Source organism: Serinus canaria, chromosome 3 (assembly GCF_022539315.1).
Source record: "Serinus canaria isolate serCan28SL12 chromosome 3, serCan2020, whole genome shotgun sequence".
NCBI lineage: Eukaryota > Metazoa > Chordata > Aves > Passeriformes > Fringillidae > Serinus > Serinus canaria.
In genome coordinates, this window is record NC_066316.1 from 121,164 (window position 1) to 144,455 (window position 23,292).

Sequence of the window (23,292 nt, forward strand, 5' to 3'; positions counted from 1 at the left end):
CTCTTAATTGTATTTTTTTTTCTCACTGTTTATTCCTTTCTATGCCTCCACAGAAGACAGAAAGGCAAAACATCACATTTGCATTGGACTAGATAGCCAGGCTAAGCCTCCCCTGCTCTGCCCAACCTAAACCTTTCCCAGTTCTTCTCCTTTGATCTCCCCCCTCTTTCTGCACGTTTCAAGCCCCTGTTGTTTCCCCTGTGACCCAGCCCCAAACCTGTATGGGATCTGCTCTGCTGCCTGGGGCTCAGCACACACAACAATTTCCATTTCAGAGCCCCCAGTCTGGCTGGGTCCCAAGACCTTACAGGCTCATCCTTACAAGCAGCACAACCAAGCTCTGGGATGAAAACACAGAATGGAAGAATGGAAAAAGCTTTGTCCTTACCTTCTCTGATGTGTGAATATCTTTGAGAATCCCAGATGAAGCGACGAGGATGGGACAGATTTATCCAACAGCCTACTGCAGCTCCAACCACGGCAGTTTTCCAGGTAGCGATTTGAAGCCCAAGGAGTCTTAAAAAAATCAAGCAGTAAAAATATAGATTTAGTAATATTTCTTTTTGATCACAACTTTTGATGAAGACAAGTTATTTTGGACATCATGATGATTTCTGAGGGTAGGAGCACCGTGGGAGGAGAGTAACTGGCAGAGGCAGAGAGGACAGCCTCGAGAGGCCTCGGTTCTCTGCTCGTGGCTGAGACAGAGAGCCAACAGGTTTGGTGTTGAACAGAAAAACCACAAAGCCAAGGTTGCTCCTTGGTTGCAAAACCCAGAAGAATGCTCCCTACAGATGCTCACGGCCTGAATGAGAATGAAAAGTCCTGTGGAAAACCGTCAGGACCAGCATTCCAGCCAGGGCAGTTGGGTACAGCTCAGATCATTTGTGATAACACATCCACTCATCATTTTGATACACAACCTAATTTTCATTCAAGCCAGCGGTAATATTCTGCTGGCAGATGCTGAATTGGAGAACTTTGTCCAACACCCAGAAGGAAAGAGAAAAGCCAGAATCCTGCCTCAAGGACCATGGGGAGACTGGAACCACTTTTCAGCTCTGCCAGAATTTTCCCACGTGACCGCCTGCCAATTTTTAATTTTATCTTACCAAGAGGCTGAAACATGTTTTTAAAACCTAATGAACTTTATAAGCCAGTGCCTCTGTGGCATAATTCCCATTAAAAAAGGAAAATAAAAAAAACCTCAAGAGTGCCTGGGAATGTTTTTAGTGCAAGAATTTTTTAATGGTCTTTTCCCCTCTTTTGTGGCAAAGTCAGAGTAGGTATAAAACTTTCCTCATCCATAATATGTGGCATAAGTGATCTTCAGTTAATCCACTCCATACTGTATTTCTCTGATAAGGGTTCTTAATGTGAAATTTCCACGTTTCAGAGGAGACATCATAACACTGTTGTGGACAAAGAGGAAGAGGTGGAAACCTGCCCTGCACAGGGAAGCCTGCATCCCCCAAAGCCATGGTAGGGTCCCTCTTCAGCATTCTTTAAATGCTCCAGTATGTGTGACTTGAGCATTTAAAACGCAGCCCAGCTCAGCTGCAGCCTGACAGGTACACAGGATTCCACAGCATGGCAACACCTTTAATGCTGGAATGTTTAGAGTCCAAATCATCACCAGCTTTGAAGCGTGGACTTTTTCCCTGTGCTTCCACTGTCTTTAGAGTCCACAAAGGCATCTGAGAATTCTCAGCCAGATTTCCCTCTGTAGCTAAGCCACGGCAGGGCATGTAGGAGTCAGGACTGAGACATGATCTTGGCATTATATGGACATTCCAGAAGGGAATGCACACAAGGCTAGAGAATTTGCCTCTCAAGGCTTGCTCCAAAAGAGGTGCCTTCCTCCTTAACTCAACATGTGTTCATATTTGTATTCCTATCAGCATTTTTAATTTTAGCATTTACAGGCTCCACTCATATCTGAGATCCTGCTGCCTTTGGACAACTCAGAATTAGGAACTGAATTTGGAGCTACATTTTCAGCTTGGGCCTATCAGAGAGATCCTAAAGTCTTTTCAGGTCAATGCCTGCAAAGCACACAACCATTTCCCAAAGGCCAGCAAGAACGTTGTCATTTGCTTCAGCAGGCTCAAGATCAAGATCCAGCCATGACCATGGATGCATTTCCCAAAAATGTTCTGCCCGATAAAAATATTTGCACTCTCTAAGGGGAGTCAGGAATGAGAAAGTTACAGCAGAGTTCATAAACACAGTCCCAACAAAAAAAGAGCTCTGCCTTAGACCCTGCTTCAAATTCCCAGCTCATCTGTTTCTCTCATCAGGCCAGGCAGACAGAGAACAGCTTTGCTTGTCAGGAGCCAAAGGGGTTAATGCAAGGCTGGAAGTTATTTACAGTTAATAGCAGTGGAAAGATTGCAGAGCAGCTTGGTCCAGCATCTAATCACAAAAATAGTTTCTTGTAAAGAGACTTGAGGGCAGAGACTCTGCAAGTTCTTCACGTATTTTACACTTTTTCTTCAAGAAATGCCAGTAAACCCAATATTCTGGGATAAAGTTTTCCATAGCTTTCTGGTGACCTTGACAAAAAGGAAGTCAATAACTAGCAATTATAAGGAGAGAGAAAAAAAAAAAAAAGTTGGCCCAACCTGTCCTCATTTCATCAGCTGTGGTATTTCCAGTTTCTTTACTAGCATATTTAGTCAGAAATAATTTTGGGTTATTTTAAGCATGCAAATACACTGAAGAGAGAATAGGGCACCGTTAGATTAACTTTATTGCTTTGAGATCCTGATGGTCATCTTCAAAACCCAGTGTCAAGAAACTATACAGAGGTACCCATAAGCTAAGTCTCTTGGCTTTGATATACAAGAACACCTATCAAAATTCAAGTCAGCAGTTGCAGTAAAGTTTTGTTGAACCATTGGTGCTATTTTTAAGTACTTGAGAAGTTCTTGCCTTTGATTAAAACAAAAGAAGAGTAGTTTCACCTTCACTGAAAGACAACCCTAAAAACCAGGTGACCTGAGGAACCCTGGTTTAGAATAACATTTCTGCAGTGCCTAAAGCTTTGGCTGCAGCATTAGTTTAAAAGGATCTGAGTATGCTCAGCAGAATCAATTCAGAGCATGCTGTTATTGCAGTGCACAATGCATCCAGCATTCAACCAAATCTTTAAAAAGTACTTATGTATCTATTTCCCATTGAAGCCACATCTTTCAAAGTATTTATGTATCTATTTCCCAGTGAAACCAAGGGTTTAGGCTTCTATCTTCTGCAGCAGACCAGAGTAAGACGCAAGAGGAAAAGCCTAACTCAAAGAAGTTTCTAGAAGTGCTGTTACCTAGCAGCCAACACCACGCTGGGAGATCCCTGACCTTTATTTCTGTCAGATTAAAATACTCAGAGCTTGAGCCAGAGGGCAGCAAACTGAGCAAAGGGCCATCATCCCTGACCTGGGATGACTGGGATGCTGCTGCAAACAAAACCACTTGGGCCTGGCAGCAGCAGACACAGCCCTCCAGTGAGAATATCAGACCAGTAATAACTCAGAGCATCTCCTCTGCTGAAATCTGTCTCTCAGTGCACATTTACACAGTGCCTTTGCTCTGTCTGAGACCTTGGGCTGCAAAGATCATCATGATGAGGTGGCAGGGCAGGGGGGAAGGGCTTTAACCTGGCAGAGCAGGGTTAAGTTAGGTGCTAGGATAAATAAATTCTCTGCTGTGAGGGTGGTGAGACACTGGAACAGCCCAGAGAGGCTGTGGCTGGAGGTGGAACATCCCTGGGGTGTTCCAGTCCCAGCTGGACGAAGCTTTCAGCAGCCTGGTCTGGTGGAGGGGGAAGGTGGAACCTTGGGGTGTTGAAGGACCCTCCCAACCCAGAGCATTCCACAGCAAGTCACTGGCAAAGCACAGCTGGGGTCCAAAGAGCAGTGCAGCTTCCCGACATGGGACAAGACATCCACAGCCTCTTACAGCCAGAGGCTGGCAGGAATGCTGTGGAGCTGCCACTTTTTGACACTCCAGAGCACCCATGTAATTACAAACAGCGGGGTTTGCTGCCCCTGCCCTCCCCTCCTGATTGCTGTCATTTCCCTTGTTATCAAATCCTTTGGAGGAAGTTAGTTCATCAAAGAGAACTAGGGTAGGCCCTTCTCTGGAAAATTCCCACTGGTCTGACTTCAAGGCCAACAAACATGCTTTATTGTTTGTTCTGCCGCTCCTCCTCACTGGTCAGCACCCCCAGGGCACACTTGGTGCCACAGACTCAGCCTGGAGTGCCCGGTGTCTCAGGCACAGCTCTAGCCAGGAATGAGCTTCCTGTGACAAGAGAATCATCCTGGCTAAGTGCTGCTGCCTTTTTTTTTTTTTTTAATTTTTAATTTCTCACCTGTTCTTGTCCATGTTTAGAGACAGCTCACAATGGTGATAGCTTACTTTTCACTCTACAATTTTTTGCCAAGTGTCCAAAATAAGAATTCCACGGTATTTAGAACAAAACAGTCATCTGGTTCCCCACTGCCATTTCATACCTCTGCCTGCACTCAAAGGATCCCCCCTTAATTTTTTTCCTGTGGGGCTCAGAGGGAGGTGTAAACATGACTATAACCTACCTATTCCAGATGGATTTATTTTTTAAGCTTTGAAGGGAGACTGAAGCCCAAAAGAGTAAAAAGAAATATAATTTAACGTATTTGATCTTTTATCACCTTTAGGTATTTTACAAGAATCAGAAGAACACTGATTTCATATCTGCCGTTAGTGCAAGATGTAAGATTGAGGGGTGATGGAGGTGCTGAAGCAAAAGCAGAGTCCTGTTACATCTTACAGAGCAGCATTCCCTCAAACGAGGGAAAGAGCACAGAATAAGGACAGACTTCCCTCTCTCCTGAAACCCAGTCTCCCATGCCACAGGCAGCTTTTCCAATTTCCCACTGGCTTCAGGTGGAGGGGAAACTCTGAGGTGAGTTCACTGAGTTCAGTGAGAGTGTTTCCACTAACTTCAGAAGGGTTTGGAACACACTCAGCATAAATAAGGATGGCAGAATGGCAGAAAAAACAAATGCACTATTTAAAGCTAAGGAAAAAATCCACTGTGGTTCAACACATCAACACATCTGAAAAAAAATTTCAAACCCATGCTTCTGAAACAGGCTAAAAAAATTTTGCTCTTATCTGTACTCTTACCTAGAATGTTTTTCCTATTTCTCAAAATTATATACAGTCTATGAAAACTCTAGAAATGTGGGAAAACAAGAAGCAATAACAATCTTTCTTCTTTCAGGATTCTTGACATAATCCTGGTCTGACTGAAGCTTTATATTGATCTCTATGAAACCAGAATTTCAACCCCTGAGAAGAAACTGCAACACCCACTTACAAGAAAAAAATCAGTCAAAAAAACTGGCACAAAAACATAACTAAACAAAGTACACATGGGATTTCAAAGGAGATTGGAAGCATTGTTTTGACCCTGTGGCTTTCAGAAGGGTGTGAGAAAAACACAGTAAAGAGCACAAGAGGCCTTTGCAAACTGGGCAGCCGAGCCAGACAGTTTAAAGGAATTGGAAAAGAAAGTCTGAACGGAAATGGAGTGAAAGGAAAATGCAACTCCATCTAGGGTGAAAGGAATGAAGACCAATAATCATTGGGATTCAGTTTTGTTTCTGTGGTAGGTGCTCTACAACCCCTGTTGGAGGAGCAGACAGAAAGGTCACGTAAGTCAGAATTATTATTTGAGAAAGGAAGTGGGGAACAATGGGCTCGGAGGAGTCGTGGCAACCGAAGGACTGGTGGTCTTCACTGGGGAAGAATGGGTGGCCTTCACTGATGGGCTCTTTCCACAGAGAGAGCTCTGTGTGCAAAGGCTGCCCAGACCAGGAGGGCTCGCGTGACAGGCTTGCTGAGTTATTGTCTGAGCATCAACTGTCCAAGGATTCTGTCCTGATTTTGATTTTGAGCAAGTGCAAGTGCTGCTGTAATTCCTCAGGAATCCCAGCACACACACCTGGTAGTTGCCATCAGAGGTGTCCTCAGCCCCAGATGGACTGAACGTGTCCCTCAGCTGGGCAGAAGGCTGGGCTTTGCAAAAAACGAGCTCCACAGTGCTAAACACGAGACCAAAGTCACCTGAAGGGACACAGAGCAGCAGAGTTTCACAGACAACACTCGGATGTTTTCTGTCACTGTTTCTGCAGCTCTGCCCACTGCTCCTTGCCTTTAGCTCCCTTCACACACCAGCCTTTATCTACTCCCCTTACTAAGGTTTCCAGTTCTTTAGAGCAATGGGCCTGTATCTCACTAAAAAGGACCTTGGTGAGCATTAATTGATGCTCCCAAATTCGTAAGTTATTAAAGATTTGTGGTTTGTGACTGATCACTAAATATATGCTGTTATATGCAGGAAAATTAAACCAGCAGAGGTGAGTAAAGAAGAGAGAACAGGTGTGAATTTTTTGTTGTTGTTTGTATTAATTGAGTTATTCATGTGAAGATACTCCTCCAGGAGCAATGAGCAAAATCTGTGCCTGTTTTCACAAGAGCAACTGAGGCAGGCAGGCAAAAAGGCTAAAATATTTTCCAGGAAATGTAGAGGTGCCATTGCCATGAGTGTCCCACTGCAAATCAAGATCAAGGGGGTGGGATCACATAATACTTGTTCTCTCCAAGTTTAGCACACGAGGGGCCAGGTCACAGTGGGAACATTAGCTATGTTCCATCTTCTCTTCAAAACAAAGCTGCTCATTGCAGTGGTGAAAAAAAAAAAAGCACACGAGGGCTGGAGGTTTCTGACAGAGAGCACATTTTGCAGGCCCGAGCTGTGGGAATCTGTGGGTGTGCAGCATGCTGAGGTCTGAACTCGGGGACTGTGAATGCAGTCTGGGCACCCAAGAGCAGCAGCGTGCAGAGGGAGCGCCTCGTGAGCAGCAGTCCTGTCCCTCTGCACACCCCGAGACCCCAGCCTGGCACACCAGCATCTGCCCATCATCCACAGGCACCCTCCCAGAGCCTTCCTGCACCTCTGAGCGCTGCTCTATCAGCACAGGATTGGTGGTAGGGCAAGTGCTTTCCTTCCCTCCCAGCACCCCCGCCCTTTGGTGGTTTTTTTTGGGTCAGGAAATGCCAGCCTGTGTGAGTATCTCATAGAAAATGAATGGGAAATTTGCAAATTCCTGTCAACACCCACAAACTTTCTCATGATCTCTTGTCACTCTTCAATGGATGGTGCTTTGCAGCTCCAAGAAGCCTGGGCTGCTGAACACAGCAATCATATTGTGCCAGCCTCTGGAACGTGGGGCTGTTCCACGAGGCCAAGTCCCACACCACCTGGAGCTGGGCGAGCACACAATCACTGCCCTCTAACAGACTCATTCTGACATTCCTTTTGCTTTGGGTTTAAAGCAACCAGCACCACACAAACACAGGTCTGTTGAAAATTATCTTTCTCGGAGTAAAGCTTGTGAAAGCACAGGTGGATCCAGGCTTACCAGCCCTCGACAGGACCCTGCTGCTGGAGGCTTTCTGGAGGGCTGAGCTTACCCTTCTTAGCATCAAGTCTCCAGCAATTCCTAAAAATAACACCTCCTCCCCGCTCCTCCTTGGCACCAAGGGAGCCTAAACCATATCAGTGTGGAAGGGCTCTGCTATGGCTTCACTGGCTCCAACGCCAACCCCACACCCCCAGCTCAGCCAAGTGGCCCTCTCAGAGAGACACCACATCTTGACCGGAATTCAGAAGGACAGATAAGCCACAGCAGGAAAACCTAGCAGCACATTTGGTTTGCAAGTCCCCAGAAGTGTCTAGGAGTTACTGTGAAGTAGCACCTGGCAGGTTATCCTGTCGAAGGGAGCCAGGTAAAGCCCAATGAGATCAGTCCCCTTTGGGATGCACAAGCTCCCACCAAGCCTCAGCCGGATGGCCCCGGGATGCCCCCACAGACTCATCAGCAGCTCAGCAGCAGCCAGAACAAGGAGGAAAGCGGGGCCTTATTAGAGACCAGCCAAACCAAAACAAACCAAAGACTTGGTTGCCACTGCCAAAAATCTGCTTTCACAAGTCAGGAATCCTGATCACGCAGCTGCCTCACTTGCCCACATCCGCTGAGTTTACAAATGAACCTATTAGAGGGCATGAATGTCTATCTTATTTGCCAGGGGGAAAGATGGCAACAAAAGGAGGCTGTGACTCAATGGATATGCCAATGCTCCTTTCGGTTTTACTGGCATGTCATTATATTGCAAAAATAGAACTTGATTTTTAAAATAAACAGAGCATAATATGGGGATTTCTGTGTAAACAAGGATGGTACATGTGGTGGTATGATACAACATTTCAGGATCAAGAAATTTCTCATTCAACTTGTCCAATCAGCCAGAACAAACTTGCAGCAATAGACTTTAATTATAATTGCATCTAATTGATTATTTTTCCTTCCTTTTTTAAATCTGTGGTATTGTGGTGCTGCATCAACAGTAGCTCTTGACACAAGAACGCACATTATGGACTCCAGGGTCGGAAAGGGGAAGAACCGTGTGAGTAACCATCTCATACCCACTACACTGCTTACTGGCTGCTTGTTTTCCTTCAGAAATGTTCAGAGAGACCAGCAAACCGAGCTCTGAGTTTGGAGAGCCAGCTCTCTCCTGCCTTTGAGGGGAGCCCCTGTCCATGCAGGGAAGCTGGGCCCCAGAGCCCAGGAGGGGAGCTGAGACACGAGTTCTTAAATTGCTGCTTACATTGAGGGCCAAGCAGTGCTGGCCACAGCCAGATACCCAGATAATTCACCAGCTAATCATCAGCAGAGAGAGAGGCACCTTCAGGCTTATATGACAGGTACACGGGGATTGTCAAAAATCTAATAGAGAAAGTGTGGCACCAGCCATAAATTCACATCCTTTTCTCTAGCAATCTCTGCATCACTTATTCAAGGCAGCACAAAGTCCCTGTGACAGTTCAAAATTGCACACAGATTGCTTGACTCAGCCCTATTCTTCTCCCCTTAGGCACACTGCCTAACGTGTCCAGCAACGGATAAACAAATTAGGATCCCAAACCACCTTTTCAAACGGTTTTGGCATGACATCACATTGAAACAATGGAATACGGGGTCTTAAATCACTTTGTCGTTTTTGAAAATGAGCAGAGGGTTACCAAGGATCATGCTAAAAACACAGTTATGCTTTTTGCAATAATTAGGGCTGGCTATCTGCATATGCTGTGACAGCCTCTTGACCTCTGTGTGTATGAAGGTGACAGTCAGAATTCACACACCCTGCTGGTGTTTCTGTCTGGCCTTGCTAACTGGCCCCTAACCAGTTAATGCTGCCTTTTTTTGGGAGTTCTCTGAAAGCCCATGAAAAACAATAGACATTGAGAATCAGATTTTGGCTTCATCAAATGGCACTATGTAAAAAAAAAACAAAAACCCAAACCAAGACTCTCAGCAAAGATGTCAGTGACTCAACAGCTCTCAGTAACCACTGCAAAATAAACACCAGGCAGTGATTGCTATGCAGGGGTTGAGCATCTGCTAAGAAGAGCTGTATTTTCATTGAACTATGATTCCAGCAGAGTGATCTCTCCCAGCAGGAATATGGCTGGGGGGCAGCACTCCAAACTGGAGAGTGCTGGTATACAGCCAGTCCCCAGCCTCGCCCCCCAAACACACTGTGCTCCACCAGAGAAATCACACAAGGTCTTTGGTTTGAAAGAGGAGGTTTGACAACAAAAGATAGCATTTACAGTCAGAAGCTTTCTGGTTACTTGTGTGGTGTCACGTCCCCAAAAGCAAACGTCCCTGAGGGTACCTGTAAATGTGGGGTTTGACCCACAGCAGGGAGAGGCTGCCCAGTGCCAAACCGGCACTGAGTGCACATGCCAGAGCCCTCTCTCAGCAGCAATCATTAGCCAGGATGAATCCATAAAAGTTCTCAGCCAGCTACTTCCCTGTGTAGGGAGCTGGTGTGGTGAGGTGTGTCTGCCACAGGCTGCACTGGGAGCCTTTGGAACAGACCCAACCTAAACCATTCCGCACTGATAGCGAGACCCTGCCCGTCAGCTTTGAACCAAACATTCCTGGGAAAACACACTCTGTTTGGGAACTCGAACCCCTGAAAGAAAGCTCCTTTTGATGGTAAATCTATGGCAAAGTGGAGGAGTGTTTGCCCTCTGCCATGATCTTGGATAATTGAGCCAGTTTCTAGACAGAGCTGAGCTTTGGGAATCGGCTATTCCTGTCGGAGCCGGATTCCTCGCAGCAAGAATGCTTGCAATCCATGCCACTCTGTCCCAGGACAGCATGGCTGTGTAAACAGAGGGCTGCAGGGGGATTACACGGAAACTTCACATCACACTCTCACAGCAAGGCCAGCCTCTGAAGCCCTGGCTCTATTTTTACCTGTTGTGGGACAGGACAGTGGTGTGTGGGAAATACAGCTGGAACAGAGGGAAATAATTTTACTGCTCCCTGCACCACAGGAGCACGGGTGCAAGTCTGAACCAGGTTTATTAAAACCTGCTTTTTCTTGTCCCTATAAAGTGTTGTGTACAAGAACACGGCACACTGGATACAGCCAGGCCTGGAAAGCTACCCAAGCTTTGCATAGCTGTTCTGACAGCTACAGTAGTGCAGGCTGACTTTCAGACATGCTGAGAACCCTCACGTCACAGCTGAGACAGCCACAACACACAGAGTGTCACTGTACAGTTTCAGAAGGCTTCAGCCCCAAGAGAACAGCACCTTACCTCCTCAGAAGGCTTCAGCAGTCTGCCCACACAGTGACACCACAGCCCTGCAGGCGGCTGCAGCCCCCAGCCTGGCTGTTCTTTACCCACCCTTCTGTGCCCTGATGCTGATGCCCCGCACCTGTGTGCCCTCTGTGCCCTCTGTGGTTGGTCAGTGCCCCTGAGTGCTCCAGGGCTCGTTACCCCAACGCTGCTCACCTGTCCTGCACACCTGGGGCCAGTCAGGGGTGATTGGGCACAGCCCCACCCCAATCACCACTGACTCTGTGCCTGCACCCTCAGATCCCACTGGAGCTAAAAGGCAGAGCCAACAATAGCCAGCCTGAACAAACAGCTGCTGAAACCTGTCTCTCTGCACAATTAGACCCCTAAATGTCTATTTGAGTGCTTGCTATTGCAAACTTAATGACAGAATTGTGGCATTTACACAATCGTATAAACAACATCAGCACTGAATTTCAAAACCAGTATCTTACAGGCTTCCAGCTTCCCTTATACTTTTTTCAATACATACACAATTTCAAAGATTAATATTTTTTGTGCTTGCTAGCATGAACATCAATATTACATTTGAGCTCTTCTCTCCATCCACACGTTTGACTAAAGAATACTTTTATACCTCACTTCCAGTTAGGAGTTCCAAATTATTTTCTCGAATTTCAACCTAGAACAAAGTCAGTTTTTAATAAGAAAGGGATTTTTTTAGCCTGGCTATAAAATGTCATTTGCAGGATACTCTAGAAAGGAAAACAGTGGAATTTGACAAGTACAGCTGATAGAGAAGATAGGAGTTGATAGATGACAACTGCTGCAGCTTTTAATATCACTTTATCAGTCATGACACAAGTGATTTCTGATGTGGAGTGATCCTTATAATTCCTCTCAGATGCCCATAAATCCAAGTGGCTGGGGAACTAAAAGTCCCGATCCCAAGTCCTTAAAAGAAACAGGCTTTAGAGAGTCACTCAATAAAATTTCCCAACCCAAGCTGCCTGTCAGTGGAAAAACCAAAGAAGAGAGATTCTGAAGGGCACTTAGGCAGCCAATTTCACCAAAATGTCAAGGATTTTGATCCTCGCACCCCCTTTATAAAAACCTCCTTGTACCTATTAAAATGTCATGAAGGAGAAGAAGGCTTTGGGATGAAATCTGGCTTGTGTGGAGTCGGACACCAAACAAACACACAGGAAGGAGGGTTGGGTTAGGGTCCCTTCCCTGCAGAGTTTACAGCAGGGCTGGACACAGCACAAGGACACAGGTGAGACTGGCCAAGAACATCAGCTGCCTCCCCTCTCCTCTGCAAACTGCCAGAGCACGAAACCTCCCATTTCACCTGAGAGGAGCACACCACAGCTTGCCAAAAACAAACCAGCCTTTAACCTTTCCAGGCTTTTAACCTTTGCATAAACTGTGCTTGTTTCCCCGTGTGAACAATGGCCTTATTGTTTGACTCAAAACACAGTGCGTGACCTGTGATGTGAGGAAATGAATGAATTGTTGTGTTGTCAACAGTTGCTTTTTTTCCACGCCTCCCTATATCTAGGAATTTCTCTCCATGCACTTGAGTTTTAAGGACAACACAAGACTTGTGAGAAGGCCCCCGATACCTCAAGCTGAAAAGTCAGAGTGGGGAAATTGCATGACATAGATTTTGAGTGATTCAGAAAATCTCCATCTCAGCCTGCTTTTCAAAAAAATTCTCTCCAATTTAGACATGTAACATTAATGTTCAAGAGTTTACATTGCCCAGAAACTCTGATTTCAGACACACAGCAGGGACTTTACAAAATCTGGCTACTTATTGAAAAGCCAGAATAGAAGCAGAGCTCTTCTGAACATCTGGCCAGACTGTGGGTATGTGACTCAAGATGACTGCATGAGAAAATACAGGGTAGGTAAGAGAGCAACAAAAGATTAGGAGGAAGAATTCAGACACTCATTCAATATTAGACATGAAGTCCTTCTTCAAACACTCATTGCTTACTACAAGTTCATTTAAAACTGGAAAATGTCCAAAACTGTTATGGCAAAGATGAAGATAAAGCAGAATTTTTACATAGAACAGGGAAGGTTTCCAAAGCATCCATCTTTCTCAAGGATAAGAGACAACAACATGATGATTAAGGAAGAGAAACTTATGGGAAGGGATCCTTATAGTTCAAAGAAGCTTTTTAAAAGAAATTCAAAACCAATATGAAATGTCCCTTAAGCAATTACACACCAGTTACTAGATTAGAGCACTTCAATCAGTTCAGGAAAGGAAAGATTCTCCCTTTTGTGAGACCCACTGGACACTGAATGGACATGTGAATGTGTGTTTGTGCAGAGGAAATATTTACACAGGTTGGACTTATTCTCACATGAAAGGACAGGTGTGGAAGCTACACACATAAATGTGCATTTCCTGGGCCAAAGCTGATTACAGACTTCATTGCCCATTTCAGACAATAGCATCACAGCCTGAGCCAGCTTTCATTTTATTATATATTGCCTTGAGAGAGTTTAAATTTAGGAGGAGGATCTTTTTTGGCTGCTTTAGGTCAGAAGTCTCCCTTCAGCCACTGCTTCCATGAGTTCCTGGGAAATGACCAAAATCTTCATCTGATTGCTCTTTTGTGGGACACGCTTATGTGTCACAGCAATGTGAAAGGGATACCTCTTCTGGGATATAATGCATATTTAATAAAAGGCTAAAGAATTATTACCTTACAGCTCTGAGATTTCAACTTACATAATTCTGTGTGACCCCCTCAGGGGAAGGCCAAGAAGCATAAGGCACCCCAACATACTACCTTCAGAAAACTAGTGTGTATTTATCTTAAATTTGGTAGAAATAGAAACAATCTAAAGAGAAGAAAGAATATCAAAGGAGAAGAGGAAGGTCTCCCAATGAAGGGGGGTCCTGTGAGCTACCAAGGATGACATTTCCACGTTTTCCAATAAAAAAGAAGGAAGGGGGGTAGCAGAAGGGGTTCCCATAACGCAGCAGCTCCTCAGTAAATCGCAGGCAGTGGAGCTGCAGGGATTTGTGCCAGCTGAGGCTGGGGGCTGCACTTGTAGGCAGCTGGCACGATGCCAGCCTGTCTGCATACAGACCAGAATTGTGTATGTAAACACTGCCTGACCCCCTAAAAACACCATTTTTAAAGAATGCTTTCTGGTGCTGGTGAATCTGTCGTGTCAGACAAATTGTGGGCTCCCTGTTTGTGGTGCCTCCATCCGGGCAGCAGCTCCTGCACAGGCTCTGCCTTTGCTCACCAGATTCCACCAGGCTGAAGGATGGCTCTCTCAAAGCACAAATCAGAACGGAGCCCAGAGGAACAGCTGCTTCCTCTGCCCCAGTAATCAATGTTACCATTCCATGCCAAGACTGCTGGGTCGGGGTTAAATGGGAAGTGAAGGGAGGTGGTTCAGCTGCACCCCTCGGAGAACCACCAGGAACTCCAGACTCCCTCCACACCTGCAGTCATTGTGACATCCTCACACCACAGACTAACTCTCTGTTGTTGTCCAGCCCAAAGTCCCTCCATCCCCACAGCGAATAAAAAAAAAAACTGAGCCCATATCTTGCCAGCTTCTTTCCCCTGTTTTGGGAAGAGACAGGGTCCAAATCTATCTAATCCCTTAAACAGATGAACACTGTGGGTTTCCACACATTTTCCTCTGGTGTGTTACAATACTTATCTTACCTAACTACATCTTCAGCTCAGGATAGATTTTTGTTCCTCACCAATGCACTACTAATGCTTTGAAAAATGTGCTCCAACAGAGCACCTTGTGGGTGTTGCAGAGATGTCAGTCTGAGGAACTGACTACCTCTAGATCCATTTCACTGTTTCCAAGGGAAACACCACTATAAAACAAAACAGACACTTTTAGTTGCCAATTATTCTATTTGTTTGCATGACCACATAAAACAAGGGAAGAAGAAGCACACATGCTTTTTTCCTAAGAAGTTCCTGACAGGTGCTCATTTGAGACAGATAGAAATGTCTGAAAACAAAGGTGCTTGGCAGCAAGAAAATCAGAGACAGAATCCAAGCTGGACTTGGCTTTCAACTCCTACAATTAATATGCTGTAAAAGCATCTGAGATTTCCATGAGGGTACACAAACTTGAACAAGATCAATAAATCTGTTTCTCTATTGACTGTCCAATTCTCTTACTCATTTAAATGAAGTCATTAGGATTTATACTCAAAACTGAGCCTTAAGTCAGATGTGTGTTAGCTGTCCCAAGATTTGCTTTTTAAGGCATAGTACTTGGAGGGAAGAACAAGTTTTTAATCCTTATCTGTGTGCCAGATTTAATAAACACATCTGCAGCAGACTACTAACACAACCACTTAGAATACTTGGGTAGAATTTATGCCCACTTAAATATACTCTGCCATTTATCCAATAAAATGTGATTGTAAAAGCAACAAATTCACCTGATTTCTGAAATATTTACATCCCATTTTAGGACCAAAACCAAATATAATTAATAACTATAAAAACAAGGGCTAGGAAACCACCACTGTTTTGTCATACTTTCATTTGTTGACAGTGGTTTTGGTTAATTGAAACATGTGTCCTGTGAAGAGGAGGGGGGATTGTTTTCGGGTTTGATATTTTTGTTTGTTTGTTTGGGGTGTTTTTGAGATCACAGACAGTGATGGGAGAAAAAGTCAACAATAACCAACAAGAGATTTCACCAAGAATTCCAACCAACTAAAACTGGAACCTGTTTTGATTGGAAATGAAGAAAAGGAAGTGGGTACTCAGATCCAGATCTAAATTAGGTTTAGCCAGTGGTTTGGGGTTTGGTTTCATGACCAAACCAGGGATGGGTTCTCATGCAGACCTGATGATGATGAAATCTTCTAAACTTGAATCATGTAGTGTGAAATCTCATACCCTGCTGTCTGGAGACCTTGGTCCCCAAGACTGGAAATCTCTTCATGGTTAGGACTGGTGGACTGACACTACAGTTTTAGACATTTCTTTTGGAATGGATTCTTCAAATTTCCCTTCCTCAGTTGCTGTTTTCCACGACCTTAGAATCATCAAGGTTGGAAGAGACCTTTAGGATCAAGTTCTACCATTAACCCAGCAGCACCAGTGTAATGTGATGCACAGGAAGAACTTTGTACAAAAATCTGACATTTCCAACCAATATTCAAAGTGTTTCAATGGAACTTTAACCACTTTGGCCTGCATGCTAAAGAATCACCTTTGGCTTTCACTAAACTCCAGCAGAATAAGATCCTGAGGAACAGAGGAAGGCAGGTAGCAGAGCACAGACCCTGAATTTCAGGAAAGCAGATGATGGCTGCTGTAGGGAACTGGTGGGTGGCATCTTGTGGGCTCTGAAAGTCTGAGGTTGTCCCCAGGGCCACGTTCTTCTCAGCACAAGAAAGCCCCAGCCCTGTGCTCTGCATATCAGCCGAGCAGCTTGGCTCAACTGGGAAATCCTGACACAGCTCCAGTGCAAGAAGCCATACACGGATGACAGAGGAAGGACAGGCTACAAAGGACAAGCACAAATATTTCTCAGGCACAAAAGGATGCTTTTAGCAGAGCCAGAGAGGCCAAACTGGCATGTTAAAAACTACAAGAATTTCTAGAATCATTCCAGCAGCAGGAGGAAGAAAAGGAAGAGGTTCAGCTGTCAGAAGGGCTGGGTGAGCTTTACAACAGCCCACCCAGGTAAGGCTGGAGCACACCATGGTTTCTGTGCCCCAGGTGCCACCAGCAAGGTCTACCCAACCTTTCTGGTCTATCCAAATATGGCTCAAGGGCAGAAGTTCTAAGCAGTCAAAGCAAATTCTAAGCAGTCAAAGTTCTAAGCAGTCATTAAGAAATGAGGTCCCCAGGCTCCCAGAAGGGATGGAGGCAAGAGTGCAGAGACCACTGGTGGCGTGGCAGGGACACTTTCCTATCATTGATGGGAAGTTTTGGAGACAAAGGGAGGCCCCCAATGACTGAAGAAAGGCAAATATTTGACCTATTTTCAGAAAGAGCAACTAATGGAGATGACCTCAAATCCTGGATGCAGCAGGCCCTTTACTGGAACACTTTAGAGGAGCTCTGCTTCCCTGTTCCTTATTGGCCTTGCTGCAGAAGTCTCTTGGCTGCCCTGATCCACAGCAGGGGCAGCATCCATTCAAAAAGGGGACAAAACGTGCCACCAGGACCAGGAGTGTGAGTGAAGACAGTCTGTTCCCAGATCAGATGGTCCAAGTCTGTCCCACTGCCACTGGCTGCTAATTCAGTGCTCAGAGGCCACAGCATCCGTGCAGTCCCACAAGCTACAGTATGGAATTATTTCTATAAATGGAAGCAGTTATGCTGGCAATTGTTGTCTTTGGGTCAAACTGAGATGTGAAAAGATGTGCTTAAAGCAAAATTCACTCCTTTACTGAAAAATAAACACTGCCTTTGCCATAGATCCAGCTCTTTTTTCTCCCCTGTATACGTACATACATAAATACATTTATGTGTACATGTATTTCTTTCATGTATTTCTTTTATGTATATATATACACACAAACACACACACTCCCCTCTCCATATAAGGTCTTGGTAAATACGAACTGGATTTGACTCGGAAGAGAAAGAGACAGCTTAATTTTAATAGGCCCAGCACACATATCAGACAATATGAAGGACAAAAAAAATCCCAAGCTAAGACCATGTAAGGTATGTATCAACCAGTTCTGAAAAAGGTTCCCACTGGAATTATTCCAGACTAAAACAATGAGTCATCCCCTAAGGAATCCTGTCCTCACATGAAATATATAAATCATTGTCCATTTTGGAAGGATTACGCCAATAGCACATATCATTAAAATGTTATTTCTTTTAATAGTGCTAAGGCAAAATCCAGCATTTTGTTCCATAGGTCCTGATTTGCAGTGTTACCAGGAGTCTCACCACGGTCCCCCAGGGACAGAGGCATTCTGTGCAAGGACATTCAGTTCTTGCACAGTCAATGTATGTTCCCATATGCCCCAGCAAATCTGGGCAAATGCAAACAGGATCCCAGTTTTCAGAGCTTCCCTCCCTTTTTTCCTTCTTTTTTCTCTTTTCAATTCCATGAGACAGAAAAGCTCCATGAGGTGGTTGTGGTAGAATAGAGAAGAACAGAACATCCTAATGCCATGCCCAAAATTCTCAATGCTTGCTGCACAACATGAGCAGCTTTGTGACTTCTCAAATTAAGACACTGTGTCTGTTTTATAGTCCTGGTATCAAAATTACTGAATTTCAGCTATGTGCTGAAGAGGACAAAAAGGGGACGTGCTACCTAAGGGAAAAATAAGGCTGAAAATACTAATGGAAAGCAGAAGATTAATGGCATAAAAGTTGGGGTAGGTAGAACAAGTTCACTATATGACATTCCAAAGGAACAGGGTCTACTTTCCATCCAGTGTTTCCTATTAGAAACGTAGAATGACAAACACAGTTTTCAGTGCCTGATGTTGAGGGAAGGCCTATCATGTGACACTGAAATGTCACACAGATAAATTGTTATTCCTGCACAGAATTTGTTCTCCGTAAGCCCCAAATGCACTGAACTGTGTATTGTACAAATATCTGCCCCACTAAAACTGCCTCGTAACTCCAGCTGCAACAACTGGTCCCAAACTTCCACAGCAAGAGAAATGATCAGGGACTCTCCATTTTCCAAAGGAAACTCACTCATCTGCACAGTTGAAGAAGACACCTTTAGCATTTCCTTTCTCTGGGATCGTTTCGGTCACGGTCTCAGCCAAGGGCTCACAGAGCAGCTCCACTTTATTTGCACCCTGTAGGGACAGCCAGTGTTTGTCACAGTCAGAGCACGGCTCGGGCACTCCTCAGGCATCTGGGGCACCACAAAGGAGCCTGGTGGGCACCAGAAGCACTGCTTGGCCACTGCTGCTGCACTGAGGAGCAGGAACCCCACTGGAGGCGGCTCAGTGCTGAGCTCAGCATTTGAAGGGGGCTCTACCACGGCTCCTAGGAAGCTGAACAAACACGATCTTTCTCTTTGGTCAGCTCTGTAACATTAAGCACACTCAGTGTCACAGAGGAGTTTGTTCTTTTTGTGAATTCATATCCATGAACAACTGAAATAACCATGAAAAAATTTATATGGGATTTTTCTTTTCAAGTTACCTAAATGAACATTGTAAACACGAAATGATGGAACAGATAAATAATTTTTTTCCCAGGCCTATCAATTTTGGTTTATCGTCCCAAACCAAGCTATAATTCTATGGTACGCTCAGGAAAATAAAATGAATCGTGGGACTCTGAGGAGGAAAAAGCTTAGTAATGAGCCTTGCAGTGCAATCACCCAGTCCCCATCAGCCCAAAAATAGTTCCATCTTCGCAATCCGTTTTTTTGGGATGTAACTTCCACAGAGTGCTACTGCTGCTTCCCTCGGGAGAACATTCCATGGCAGCTTTCACCACCAGGAATGCTTTCCTGACATCCCGCCTGGATATGCCTTTTTCTCAGTCCTACCCCATCAGCTCCAATTAAAACTCCTCTGTGTCAGGTGGAATCCGTTCAGTCTGGAGCCTCGGCACTCAGTTGTTACCGTGGGCAGCTCGCTGTGCACCACCTCACACTCACATAAGGGCTGGCAACATGGAAACACGCAGAGCTCAAAGGCCAGGACAAGACCAGGATGGCTCCAGCTTTCATCAAGGAACCACCCTTTAGGCTTCTGCTACAGACTGAATGCAAGCTGTACTGGCAGCACAGCATTGGAACTTCCAGTGCTGGGGACTACAAGTATTTGTCTTCTTGCGTAATTTTAATAGAAATCCCTTGATCAAGTAGTTATAGTAAATCTAATAATGGTTTTTAAAAAGTATCCAGACTCATGATATGCAGAAAAAGAGAAAGACAGAGCACAGTGACTTTAATCCTAACCATGAGCTGTCCTTACACATCCAGGCTTTGAGGCCAGCCAGGAACACTAACTTTTGAAATATTTCAACACTTTTAGGCACTGTATTATAACTGAAAAAGTTTGAAAGATAATGACCTGAACCATTGTTCTGCTATATTCCTTTTGAGAGGAAATGCACTAAGAGCAAAGCTATGAGCTTAAAATATAGTTTTATAGATACTATAGAAAATATATACTCAGATTTTGTTGCTAGACAAAAAAAAAAATTGCAAAAAAAAAAAAAAATCAAATACTCAATGAGCAGTTTGAGTCATCACAGCAGTTCCCTCAGGCAAGTTACTAAGGACACGATCCATGACCACTGAAATAAAGGAAAAACTCCCACAAAAATGCCTACAGGCTGTGGATGAGGCCTTTAAAAACCTCAGTGTCTCTGGGTCTGCATCCATGAAGTGGAGGTGACGTTTTACCACCCAAGTGCTGCAAGGCCAGCTCTGTTAGTCTGTGTCGGGTTTGTGGAGGGATGGGAACCACATTTGTACCTACACCTGGAAATGCCATGGAATGGAGAGATCCCACAGCCATGAGGTAGAAGGGATTTCCCATTACACACTTCCATCAATGTGCAAAGCTGGACACAGTCTGTCACAGGGCTGGGACACCTGACTCCTGTGGCTACCAAGGGCTCCTATTTGTGTTCCACTTTGCATCAAATCATAGCTTGTGCAAACAGTATTCAACTTTCCTTCTCTTCTTCTTGAAATTATTTTATTTTTGAGCCCTGCCTTCCTGCTCTCATTCCCCCAGCAAGAAACTGGCCAGGGATGTGGAGCATCTGGCTTGGAATGACAGCTGGTGGGTGAGACAGCATCAAGCTCTTTGCTGGCTTTTACTTTGGACTTCTGGGAATGAACCAAAACGAGATTTCTTCACAATAATCACACCATCTTTTGCCCTTGAATAAACTTCAGAAGGGATCATGAGCCAAGTGCTCTTTGGGCAAATCAGGAGGAGTTTTCATAGTCCATATCCCAGAGATGGTTGGAAAACAGGATCTCTGCCCCGTGGGAAATTCCAGTGTTCCAAAACATGTTTTGTGCTCTGACTTGGAAAAAATAAAACTTTTTTTCAGTATGAAGGTTTCCTCAAAAGTGTTGTCTTTAAAACATTAAATTCTAAATGTAATGTCACTTAGAGTGTGATATAGACATGGGATACTAAATGCAGCACGAGCATTAAATTTTATCAATACTATTTAGAATTAAATATTACAACAAAAAAGGAAAAAAAAAAAAAAAAAGAAGCCCCTCAAACAAGCCCAGGCCAGGCAGTGGATTGTGTGAATGCAAGTTCTGTTTGCACTGATGAGGACACCTTGGAACCTTTCTGTGGCACTTTTTTGCGAGTGCATAAAACGCCATCGGTGTCATCAAACCATTTTTAAATTTTTTTTTTTTTATTCTTACACAACATTTAATGAATGCTTGGGCATGCACTGACCTAGGATTCCTTACAGGAAACCCCCATGGCTGTAGTGACCTGCACGGTTGGAGCAGTTTTCCCCTTTCAGCACAAGCTCTCTTCCCAGGCTGTTGATGCTGCAGCTGACAGGCAGCAGGTATCTCTGGATTTATGGCTGGCATGGGAAGCACATCCCACGCCTGGGCTGCAGCCCACACCTTAGTGCTTGGCTGGCAGAAGGACACAGACAATGAGCTCTCTGTGAGCCAGCCCTGCGTAATGCCAGCATGGTCAACTCCTTGTGCAAGCCCAGGAGTATCAAAGGCAGGCAAGGAGCAGCTGGAAGCCCGGAGACAGGCTCCTTTTCACAGACATTTGACTAATCTGATGATGTGTCTGCAGCACTACATGTGCTGGGGCAGGGACCTGCCTCTACAAGCAGCAGCCTTTGCCTGTCAGCAGGGCTCACCCCAAGGGAAGCAGCCCCAGCCCCGTGGGTTTGGGCCGCAGGGCTCCCAGCAGCCCCAGTTACCTTGGGAATACCTTGGGTGTGAGGCTGGGAGAGAAGTGGGGTGTGAGGTTGGTGTGGGTGAGACCGACTTGGTCTGCACATAGGGCCTGATGGCCTCAAGTGGGGCTGCAGGGGAAAAGAGAGGAGAAGACCAGCCCAAGGTGTCCTCCACACATGGCAGCAGCTCTACCAGTGTGCTCGTGACAGCCAGCAGACAGGACAGCCACAGAAAATGAGATAAAGCTGCAGCAAGCAAATAATTGGGGTGCTCATCAAAAGGAATCTGTCTGAGAGTGGCTGGGAGCAACCACCCAAGTGTGGAGTGCTGCTCTGGGCACCTGGACTCATGTGTGCAGGCTGGGAGGCACCCAGGCAGCTGGGCAGGCCAGATCCCAGTCTCTCAGCACTTACTGGGGATTCGGACTGAGCTCAACCAAATCTGCATTAAATCCTCAGTGGACACAAACATTTCCCTTCCTGGCTGCACAGGCCCCCTCAGCTGGTTTTGCTCTGGGTCCCTGTGAGGAACCAAGGGCTGCATTTGTAGGTGCTCCAGGGGAATGAGCTGCCTCTTGGTGCCTCTTCTCCCTCCCTCCATGGCTGACTCCTGCCACTGAATGCTACAGCCTGATCCCCTTTTCCCCCTTTCCCTATGTTCATTATGTATGCCAACACACAAGCAGTCCTGATTTACCAGGGTATTGTCCATCATTCCATCACACAATTACTTTTCAGATTCTCCATATCTCAAACTGCTTCTCCAAAGGAATTGCTTGGGAGCCAGGGATTATTTACTGGCAACCATGAGTCTGTCAAACCCTCCAGATGTTTGTTATTACTACCACTTTCCAGGGGTGTCAGCCAATAGCTCTGTTTGTGGCTCGCCCTTCACCAGGACATCAGATAAATGCAGCTTATAGTCCTGGATGTAGCACTGGTCACCCTTTGATCCAGAATTCACCCTGCTTTCTGCTAGGCTGTAAAATGGTTCAGCATTGGTCTGTGAAACTGGTCCCACCACACTGTTGGCATTGAAACACTTTATTTATCAGCCAAAGGGATATTACAGATGGCTAAATTGTCTGATTCTGATTTTGGCCTTGTAAATGGCTGACAAATTTGTGGTGGGGTGTATTACTGGCAGATAATACAAGGAATATTTTAATGGCACAAGCTTTTATCCGTCATTCGGTGCTCAAGATAACCTCTGTGTTGGGGAAGGTGAACTTTCCAGCAGGACAGAGGTAGACAGTGTTCTGTGGAATTTCATTCTGCTTCTCCCAGCACATTTTCTCTCCCTCCTCAGTGAATAGTTTTCTGCTCTTCTTGGACCTCAACTTTTTAACATGAATTAGTTCCAGAAACATACCCTTCAAATAACTAGAATAAATCAGCTGGGGCCCCCGGGCTTCCAGATAAAACTCCATGCACACAAGTCCTATTAAAAATCTAACTCGTCCCAAAATCCGAAGAACAGAACTGAGTCTGTTCTTCTTCCAAGCAACATCGCAAAGAGAGAAAGAGCTGAAGGAGGGAGGACGGGACTGGGAAAAGCAATTCCTTCAGCAGCAGGGGCTGTGTGCCAGGCACTGGGTGGAGGTAAAGCAGGGGATGAATGGAGTCTCTGGGGGTTCCTGCCAGCTGCCTGGGCTCAGCCCTGAGCTAACCTGTGCCACGGGCGGGGCAGGGCAGCAGGAAGCCACCGCCG

The 23,292-nt window shown here is 45.3% G+C and overlaps 1 long non-coding RNA gene across 6 annotated transcripts in view; it reads right to left on the minus strand.

The window, feature by feature from the left end:
- Positions 1–23,292, minus strand: part of LOC108962545 (uncharacterized) — a 314,906-nt gene that overhangs the window by 119,167 nt on the left and 172,447 nt on the right. For all 6 annotated transcript variants that reach the window (XR_007777274.1, XR_007777278.1, XR_007777275.1 and 3 more), the window contains exon 3: positions 389–516. This is a non-coding gene — a long non-coding RNA (uncharacterized LOC108962545). The remainder of the gene's footprint in view (positions 1–388; positions 517–23,292) is intronic.